This window comes from Lissotriton vulgaris, chromosome 12, assembly GCF_964263255.1.
Source record: "Lissotriton vulgaris chromosome 12, aLisVul1.2, whole genome shotgun sequence".
Classification (NCBI taxonomy): Eukaryota; Metazoa; Chordata; class Amphibia; order Caudata; family Salamandridae; genus Lissotriton; species Lissotriton vulgaris.
The window spans coordinates 510,328,360-510,339,701 of NC_141700.1; positions in this window are offsets into that span (position 1 = coordinate 510,328,360).

Genomic DNA, 11,342 nt, shown 5'->3' on the forward strand with positions numbered 1-11,342 from the left:
GGTTGAGGTCTGCAGGATAGAGGGATAGTAGAAAAAGAACAAAGTAGCAACATGGAGGATGTAGCAAAGTTCAATTTTAAAATGAAAGGATAGCAGTTTTTATATTATACACTAGCCTCAAAGTAGATGTAACTCCTTTCTTTCTAAAGATCAGAATGTTAGTCCTATCTAGGTTGACTTTCAGTTATACTACTTTTAATTTTGGAGAGCATCTATGTGCCTCTTATGGTGTGACATCGGACATTATAAACTCATGCCTATACAGCAGGCTAGCTCCGAGATCTTAGCTGTTTTAGGAGAAAACAAATGCGAGTAGCCCAGCACCATAGGCAGATCTGCTAGAGGGAAAAAAGCAAAAGAGGGCGATTGGAGTATTGAGTTGACCCAAGGTAAGGCCAGGCCCAAGCCATCTCCTCAACTTATCCTTCCTAGGCATTCTATAGCAGCACACATAGAATTGATTTTCCCTTAGCATACTTCTCTGAGGAACTCTCCCCTTTACATTCTGAAGTTACTTGTTGAATGTATTTCTCATTTTTGTTCATAAACATATGGAATCCACCCACAAGGCAGTAGGTGAAACCCAATGGACGATCTCAATGGTGATGTGGTTCCTACTTTGGTGGGATGCACATTGTGTTTTTTAAAACACCCCTCACACACCAAAAGGGCCCTTGGTGTCATTCTTCATCATAGGGGTCTTTGCACCCCACTACGGAGCGCGGCGTGCTACTAAGCAGCGAGTACGCTAGAGCACTTGATGTGACCACTATGTGTAGTGTGTGAGAGCGGGTAGGTGTGAGTGGTAGGGTCAGAGGTGAATAGTGAGTGGATGTTTAAAAAAACCTGGCAGGTAGGACTAGAAAGAATTTTAATACATCTCCTGCTGGTATTGTTAAAAGACGTGAGGCGGAGGTTTGTATGTATTAATGTACAAAAAGCCTCCTATGTGTCTGTGTCAACATGTTTCGAAGTTGGATACTTCTTCAAGACGAGTACACAGATCCCTACCCTACTCACAATCAGACGGTGAAATACTGTCAAAACATAGGGAATGCTATGTGTAAATTAACTTGTGGTATGCCTAATCAACTTAATATCATGGTGACAAGGTAATATCTTTATCTCCTTTTGCAATCCAGTGGTTTCAGGCCTCATGAGCCTTCTTGGAGCAAAACGTAGGGGACCCTGTGCTTAATTGAGCACCATATGGGAGGATACTACCTCACCCGACCGTCCCCTCTGCGGCTCCGTGGATTCTGAATAGAGGTCACATCAAGTGCTCCCGCGTATTCGCTGGTTAGTAGCACGCCGCACTCCTTAGAGGGGTGCGAAGACCCTTATGATGAAGCTTGACACCAAGAGCCCTTTTGGTGTGTGAGGGGTACTTTAAAAACACAATGTGCTTCCCACCAAAGTAGGAACCACATCACCATTGAGATCGTCCATTGGGTTTCTCCTAATGCCTTGGGGGTGAATTCCATATGTTTATGAATTATAGTAAGGGGAGACTGAATCCGCTCCCTGTGTCCCGCTGGACACTCCCTCTCTCCACTCCCTCTGGTGATTAAAATAACTTGTTGAATGTAGCCATCATTTGCTTCCTGTTTCGTTTTTCTTCTTTTAGGACTTTGTCATAAAATGTTACTTTAAACTGACTTGCCGGACCCCTACTATATGAAGGCAGGTACAAGGCTTATAAGAGAGCATTAGGTAGAGAGGAGCTGTAAATACTTATGGGAACATGGTTGGGTCCAATATCCATTTTGGATGATTGAATATGGGGTTTTAATAAGCATACACATCTAGAATTTGTTATAATTAGTATGGATATAATCCACAAAGTTCGTAAGCAGAGCAAACGTAAAAATGTTGCTGTACATTCCTTTGGTCTTTTTTCAGGGTTCTGACAATTGTAGTATTGACATGCTTATACTTATTAAAGGGTAGTAATTCTTGTAAGCCAGGCCTACAGATCAGGTACACTTTATATACATGGTATTTGTTTTGATTTATTGTCTGCCTCACAAAAGCTACCACACTGTTTCAGATTCATCATGTTACACACATGATCTGTCTGGGGACACATTGCTTTTCACCTTTATGGCCATTTTTACCTCATGTTCACATTTACTAATCATGTTTTTGTTATATGGAAACCTCCAATAGCCACTTTTGCCCTGGTCACATTATGATTTATTGTATTTGCTCCTTCTAGTGGTAGCTGTATATCATTTGCACAACCTGGGTAACTTTTAATAATTGCCAAGTGCTAAAAAGGTGCCCTCACAAGTATATTTTTTTATCCAATCAGAATTTTGTTTAAAATCATAGACCCAAATGTTGGCAGCACCACAATCAGACAACTTAAAGTAGTACAATCAACAAATACCTGTATTAATTAACCAGTTTGAATCATGTTTGAGAACTACTTTATTGTGGACAACTTTTCAATAGTGTTCATCCAATACTACAGCAATAGATCCAAAGTTCATATCATAACAGTAAAAAATGAGCCATCATGCCTTTCGAGGTAGGGAATCCCAATTTTTCAGTATTAGAATAAGTTGTTAGGTTATAGTTTTCTTAATGATTGTGGTATATATGAAGTTCAATGTAAGTCAGATCCCCCAAAAATTGTGCTTGCTTCCCGTCTTGCTTTACACTTCCAAATAAAAGAAATTCAGCACCCCAATATGAGGCACTTGGTAAAGCAGGACGAAACACCTGAAAAGGAGACTCCACACTCACAAAATGAGGCTCATCAAAAGGCAGTTTCAAAATAAAGCGTGGGGTTTTATTAATGCAACACTAACAGAAAGACTTTCCCGGGTGTCAAATGAAACAGGTAAAATAACATGCACATATACATAGATATATATGTGCACAAGCAAATAATAAAACGCTCACAAGTAATCAAAAGCACAAGCTAAAACACACGCAGATAATAGTAAAACACATGCAAATAATAGTAAAACACATGCAAATAATAATAATGGACGTCCAATGCAAGAAACAAGCACTGTCAAATGCAAGAATCAAATATAAAGAGCAGGTATACACAACATGAAAACATCACAGAGCATTGAAAATTCTAGTGTATACATCACCTATTGAGTCAAATACAACATTCTGGCCAGCTTGTCTGAAAATCCCTTTTCAGTCATCCAGAAGTCTCAATGAGACAGCAAAAATGCCCCTGTTAAGGTGCGTTGACCCCACAAGTGGGCTTCTGTCTGCTTGCCAAAACGTCCTGTCTTTTATATCTTTTACTAACACGGAGAGAGACTTCTAGAATTTCCCCCTCTCTCTTCATTTATTGCAAAACCAATGCTGACCGTACCGGTCTGTTTTGAGGTCAAGACGGAAGCTGGCCAACACTCCGCGTTTTGACTCAGAGACAGAGAAGTACTTTCCTCTCTCACGCTTTCAAATGCACATCCCACATGTTCTGTTCTAAGCAAGGCTGTTATGCTCTGTGCTGAGAGGAAAGAAAGCATCCACTCTGAAGCTGCAAGGCATGAAATGAAATCATACAAGAGCACAAAAATGATGTACATTCAAAATGGAGTCAGTAAAAACAGACAAAGTCAAAGGTCACCACAATCTCACAATGTAAAAATACATGTAGTACTACAGTCCACCATGACCTAAGACCCATAACATACATATGTAAAAGCAACGTTTTGGATGAAATTATGAATATAAAATTAGGCACACATTAAAACAGTGATATAATCAAATCATGACACATATTACTATGATTATTCCACTTAAAATAACTCCTGTATATCTAATAATAACTCGGCTACAAAAATAACTGTGAGAAATACACAAACCGAATCAAACATTTTAACCTATTAATGCTCCTAAACATTTAGTAATGCCACACATCTTGTCCCACATGTGTATTACCTGTAGATACACTGACATCTAGGCTCAAACAGTACACTCTTCCAAGCTAATAGAGGACTGGTGGGTGGGCGATGCACACCTTACACCGCACCCCTTTGTAGTAATCCACGCTGACTCTTGGACCACTTTATCGTGATGCGTGGTGCCGGTCGTTTTACACACTACCACAAGATTTAAAATAGGTCACTGAGGACGCTGACCTCGACCCTCCTAGTTTGGCCACCTCTTGACATGCCAGGCAAGTACAACACGTAAGGAAAGCAGGCGCAGCAATTTAGCACGCATGCGCAGACAGTCATACTACTCCCCCAATGCCTGCCTCGCCTTTGCTTACAACATACGGGCGGGGGCCAGGTCAGGTTAGGTGCTGCGGGGAATGAGATTTTGATATCAATTTATGATCAATTTAATAACTTATCTCATTCATCTATTTTGGACCGATAGTATCTGTCATTGAGTAAAAGACAACCCCTATATAGGTTTAGACAAACCCCATTAACGGACGCCACTCTGAAGAACCACTTACAACTGATAAAGTTTGAAAGTTTTATATAAAAAAATCAAAGTTAAATGCAAATACAATCCTCTCGGGATCAAAGTATACAAAAGAATACAAAATCAATTCCACATTCAGCAATTTAAAGCTTCGATGTGAAGTGGTTCCTTGGCGTCATCTACAGAAAGAGAAAAAGTATCAAGTTAAATCTGTCCCTACTCTATGCTATGTGACATCCCTACTTCGTTAGTTCCTAACCTAAAAAGGTGTCAGCAGTTTGACTCCCAAAGAAGTTCAAACTCTCTTAGCCTCTAAAGGTAACTTAAGTTTAAGAAGCAGTACCCTCTCTGCCTACCCATCCGCTCTTCTTAAGGGTCCTCGGCCTACTGCTCTCTTGCGCTCTGATCTCTCTCAGCGCATCTGCTCAAGTCATCTACCCTTGCCTTCTCTCTTGAGCAATTCCCTTACTGTTCCTAATCTCCAATTGCCAATTGCTACCTCCTCCCCGGGGTGCTGTCCCTAAAATACACAATCACAGTGTGGGTGGAACGCCCCTTGACGCCCACCACGGACTTTCCCCGATGATGTCAGCTTCTGGCTTCTTCCATTACTTCATCTCTTTCGTCGTCCGTTAAGTTGACCTTTCTTCTTTAGATGTCATCTTCATCTTCTTATTGGCAATTTCAATTGACACTTTCAGATCAGAAATCATATGAACTTAAACAAGACTTTAACTTACAACTGCTATTCTTTGACCTTCTAGGTCCTGTGAATGGTCATTCAAAAACAAATCTCAAATTCTTAGCGCTTCTCATCACGTTCAGGCCATAAACTTTGTCCAGCGTTGTCACCTTAAATCTAACAAGTGCTAGACTTCTTGGCTCTCACGTCCACATCAACTATTTACGACTCCTGTAAGTCCGCTAAATTATATACATCGGACTGTGTTCCTGCTAACCCTTGGTCAGTCAGGTTAGAATCACAAATGACCTAAACCCTTCTAACATTTCTACAAAAAAAACCTTCTACCCAGTACAACCTTTAACACACATTTATATATATTCGTATTTGGCTAAGTCTTGATTATACTCGAATACATTTTACATAGAATATAACTACATAGAGTACGAGGTTATATGCTTATTCGTTACATCGTCGTATATACTTTCTGCGCACTTCTCCACGTTACATTTCTTGCCGCTTCTCCATTTAACGTTTTCACACGTACATGAATTCTACTTTGCACGTTCTACATTTCGTAAGCATTTCTACATATCATCTCTACATCAGCCCACTACGTATACGGGCCTTCTAAATCTAATACATGTTCTAAAGTGAATACAGTTACATTTCCTATATTACTTTGGATTATCTCAGTTTTCTATATGCTATAAGTGTCACTTCACATTACGATATACGTTTCATTCCTACGTTTACACAATGTGCTTGTAAATATGCCCCATACATAATTTCTATTCAAATTTCCGCTCTCTCAGTCCCCCCTTTGATGACTTCTAGGAGTCATCACTAAACGCAATTTGAATAACATTTCTAAACCGAACTAGTTACAATATTCCCTCTTTTCATCGTCTCGAGAGCTCTTAAACTTTTATACTGTTGATCTTGTAAAGCAGCTAATCTCCTTTCTTGCTCTCTCATTGTTCGTTGTAACTGGTTCGACCTATACCATTTATACAATTTTACTAAACCTAACAATGTGATTATACAAATCAATACTATTAATACAGGCTTTATTATATACCATACTATGCTTTTCCCAAGGTTGGCAAACCAACTCCCAACCTTTCCTACTCCATGACCAACTTTTTCCCAAACATTTATTTTTGCTAAATCTTCGATCTCTTGATGAATCTGTGTAATGTTCCGTATAACTTTCTCAAGTGGTTTTGAATTATCAGGAATATAAGTACAACATTCCTGGACCTTCAAAGCCTTGCAAACTCCGCCTTCTTTTGCTAGCAGTACATCTAAAGCAAGTCGGTTCTGAAGAACCATTGCTCTAATCGACTGCATCTCACCTTCTACTAACATTAATGACCTTGCAGTACTTGCAGATAATCTATCCACAACTGTAGCTAGTCTCCTGATCTTAACATCGTTAAGTATTAAACCTAACATAGGAAACATTGCTCCAAATACATCTCCTACTACTTCTGCATCTCCTACTTCCCTTTTCGCTCTCCTCAAAGCTTTTCCTTCTATTATCGCTACATCCTTTGCATGATATATTTTGGGGAAGACAATTGCCAAGTAACATGAACCATACCAATTGTCAGGTAGTTTTACATAGGCATTTCTTCCACATACAAAATATACATTCGGAATTGCTTGCATCCCTTTCATGAAGTCTTTCGTATAGTACTCTAAACGAAAAGCATGTTCGCAATTCACTTCACCTACAAATACATTCTCATAATACGTCTTGCTTCGAGTTAAACATAACTTTCCTTTCTGCGTTCTATCCAATGCTATTGGACCATTGCTACCTTTCTTTTTATGTGCCTTCTCTTCTTCGGTCCAATCCGTTTTCCATTGTCCTGACATTTTTAGAATCTTCTGCCTTCTGTATCTATCATCTACTTGTCCTATGAACTTCTTCTCTACCTCTGATACTTTGCAAGTTAGATTATTTCTGCATGCATATGATGTATCTAGTGTATCCCAAGGAAGAAAGAATTTAGCTAATCTATCCTCCTTTTTATAATAGTCCCACTTATTCATTTGCTTATAATTCGGAACTTCAGGCAGTACCGAATCATAATTTGAAAAGTAGTACTCAAATCCTTCCCTACCATAAAATATACTAAGCAGTAAACTACATGTTATCCCATAAGTCAATGGGAGATGATGATATCTAATGCCTTCGTCTACAGAAGCCGGCAATTGCATACAAACGTAGCAATCTTTGGCCTCCATGGCATCAATATACTCGTACAATAATTTAGCATATGCGTTTGACCTAAAGTTTCCCTGTGACTCGTCTATGTGTAACCTACGAGCTTCATCTGTCAATAACGCCTTTTCTCGTATAACATTGCTCTCTTCGTTCTTTCCCACAAGAGCAGGTCTCAAAGTCGTTATAGACTGTACATTTGCTGTTTCTTTATCTGTTTCATGTCCTATTATGTATGATATTGTCACTACTGTAATTATGAGAAAAATTACTACTGCTATTAGTGTACCTACTATACATCTAGCTTTTCGGTTTGGGTTTCCGTTCTCCATGTTATCAAAAACAGCGTAGCTCCTTCTTTTGCGAAAAGTTTTTCTTTGCAAGTCTTTGGTTGCTTTATTCGCTTTCTCAGTCTTTATTTCCTTTATTAAAAGTGCTCTTTGTCAACAAAGTCTCTTTTTCGCAACAATGTCTTTTTCCTTTAGCAACGGACAACCCTAACCCTTCTCCGTCCTCTAAATGTAATCCCTAATTTTATTCTTCTTTCCACTCGGTGCTAGGTTATCTTCTTCTTTATAGCTTATACACAAAGTCTTTTATGCATCAACAATTATTCTCGCACCTGCAGCCTTCACAACAATTTCTAATAATTCAAAACGAATGACTTTTTCTTCTTCTTCTGGCATTTGCTGGCCAAAAGTTGGAAATTGTAATCTATTTAGCACTAGATCTTGAATCTGACTCAAATAAGGGGGTATGGGAAGTGTGAAAGTCAGTAACCCCTCAATCTCGAGTCCAGGCGTCAACATCCATATCTCCACTGCCACAAATGGATCGTGATCGATTACTTTCACTTTCTTCACTCTCCCAGATTTCTGTCCCCAAGACATCTGCTAGATAAGTCCACTCTGGGGTGGCGTACCTTCTGCAGGGCACACGTACCCTCCTCGATCTTCGTGGACTCTCAGTTCCTGAGTCTGTAGTTTCCTCCTCCTGGTCTGATTCTTCTGCAATCGGAACAAGAGTTCTTTCTTGCTTTTCTTCTGAGCTTGGCCTTTTCTTTCTCTCCGGCCAACTGGCTTCGTCTCTCTTTGTCCTCCTGCTCCTTGTTCTTGGACCAGTCTCTTGGTCACTCTCGGTTTGTTCAATATCTGTGTCGGACTCCCAATTACTTTCTTCTTCTGAGGCGACTTCGGTCCCACTGATGTCCTGACCTTCGTCGACCTGTTCCGTCTCAATCTCAGCCTCTTCGATCACCTCCACAGCTTGGCTTTCCCCCTCTATGGCTTCTCCGCTTTCCGCTGGATTCTCATCCGAGAGAGGAGCTGTTTCTTCTAGAGGTGTTGGCACTCTTCGGGTGTGTGAGGCATGTATCCAGTTTGGCAGACCTCCACACTTTACTGCAGTATTTGTTACTAGTATGACTTGAAACGGTCCTCTCCAGCGCACGTCTAAGCAGTTCTTCCTGACATGCTTCTTCACCAGGACCCAGTCCCCCGGACTCAGGTCATGGCACAAATCTTGTGCTGATGGAACCTCTGCAGCCTGGACCTGGAGGGACACAGAATTAACGGCATCAGATAGTCCCTTACAGTAGTCCAAGATCAAATCGTCTGTGATGTTCACTAGAGCTGTAGTCGGAACCGATGGCAATCTCATAGCTCTCCCCATTAGCACTTCATGAGGAGAGAGACCTGTTTTCCTATCCGGTGTGCTACGTATGCTCATAAGAACCACTGGAAGTGCGTCTGGCCAACTCAGGGATGTTGCTGAACAAACTTTGGCAAGTCTGGACTTTATCGTGCTGTTGATTTGCTCTACGATCCCTGAAGCTTCTGGTCGATAGCTGCAGTGTAACTTCTGATCGATATTCAAAGCTGAACATAGCATCTTCACTATTTCGCTGTTAAAATGAGTTCCTCTGTCCGATTCCAAAGAGGATGGCACCCCAAACCTCGGTATTAACTCTCTAAGTAACAATTTTGCTACTGTAAGTGTATCGCACCTACGTGTAGGGTAAGCCTCAACCCATCTAGAAAATATGCAAACAATCACTAAAACGTATCTGAGTCTGTTGCATTTAGGCATTTCTATAAAATCAAGCTGCATTCTATTGAAAGGCCCCCCAGACCTCCCAATGTGACTCAACGTAACTGGTGTTCTCTTGCCCACATTTAGTTGCTGACAGATCGTACATCGCTGACACACAGCTTCTGCCGCTACTCTAAACTTTGGGTTAAACCACGTTTGTCTGAATACTCTCACCATAGCATCTCTTCCTATGTGTGCTGATCCATGCAATTTCCTTGCCATTGGACTAACAAGTTCATTTGGTAAAACTGCTCTCCCATCTGCAGATACCCAGAAATTCATCTCACTTCTAGAGCAACCAGCTGTTTCCCAACTCTTTTTCTCATCATCTGGTGCATTTTCCTGAACACTTCTTAATTCATCCCACGTATCTACAGTGTCTAACAACATTGTTAATTCAGTTCTTTCCTGGATTCCCCCCACTTTTACATCAGTGTGAGAATATCCCTGTTCTGCGCAATAACGCGCTACCTCATCTGCATAGCGGTTTCCTAGTGACACAAAGTCAACATTCTTTGTATGCGCAGCGTATTTAACCACTGCTATAGCTGTTGGACCTTGTAATGCTTCTAACAAAAGTCTCACGAATTCTCCATTCCTAATGGGAGAACCCGAGGAGGTCATGTAACCTCTTTGAGACCATAACTGCCCGTAATCGTGAACTACCCGAAACCATACTGGCTATCGGTGTATATGGTGACTCGAAGTTTGTCGCCCGCTAAGCAAGCACGAGTCAAAGCAACAATTTCAGCTACCTGAGCGGAGTGTACTCCTTCCAGGCAAGCGGCTTCTATTACCCTCGTGATTGTGCAAACTGCATAAGCTGCTCTCAGCTGACCGACATTGTCTCTTACACATGAACCATCAACAAAGAAAATTTCATCTGGGTCAGTCAATGGCTCATCCACAATATCGGGTCTCGGTTTGGTGCATAGTTCAGTCACATCAAGGCAGTCATGATCTGTACAGTTTTCATCGTCCACCTCATTCGGAAGTGGCATCAAAGTTGCAGGATTCAAGACGGAGCATCTTTTTAGGGTCACATTCTCGGCAGCCAGTATGACTTGCTCGTAGCGTGTGAGCCTGCTATTTGTCAGATGCTGAGTCTTAGTCCTGGTCATTAACAATTCTACAGAATGTGGTACATACACCTCTAACTGATGACCCATGACTACGCTTTCAGATCGTTCAATGCTGACACCCGTTGCAGCTACGGATTTGAGACATCCGGGCAACGCTGCGGCTACTGGATCTAATGTCGCCGAAAAATACGCTACTGGCCTGCGCGCATCTCCGTGGATCTGAGCTAAAACTGCTAAAGCGCATCCCTCTCTTTCGCAGCAGTAAAGCAAGAACGGTTTTGTGTAATCAGGCATTCCTAAAGCCGGGGCACGACATAAGTCCTCCCTCAGCTGCAAAAACGCCATCAAACAATCTTTGTCCCATGGTACCGGATCACTTACTCCTTTATGCGTCAGTTGTAATAACGGTTTTGCCTTCAGTGAGAAGTTGGCTATCCACTGTCGACAGTAACCGACCATGCCTAGAAACATCCTGACTTCTCTTTGTGTTGTAGGCGCGTTCATTTTCATGATCGCCTCTATTCTGTCTGGAGACACCTTCCGCTTTCCCTTTTCAATCCTATGGCCCAAGTATTGCACTTCAGTCTTACAATATTGCAATTTACTTGGAGACACCTTGTGTCCATTCTCGGCCAAGTGATTTAACAAGGTTATGGTGTCCTCTCTGCAAGCTTCCTCAGTTTCTGACGCAACTAGGAGGTCGTCTATGTACTGGACTAGAACTGAATTCTTGGGCAGTACTAGACTTTCCAGATTTCGTTTTAATAACTGGTTAAAGATCGATGGACTTTCTGTATACCCCTGAGGGATACGACACCATGTTAAGACGCGATCTTCCAGCTTA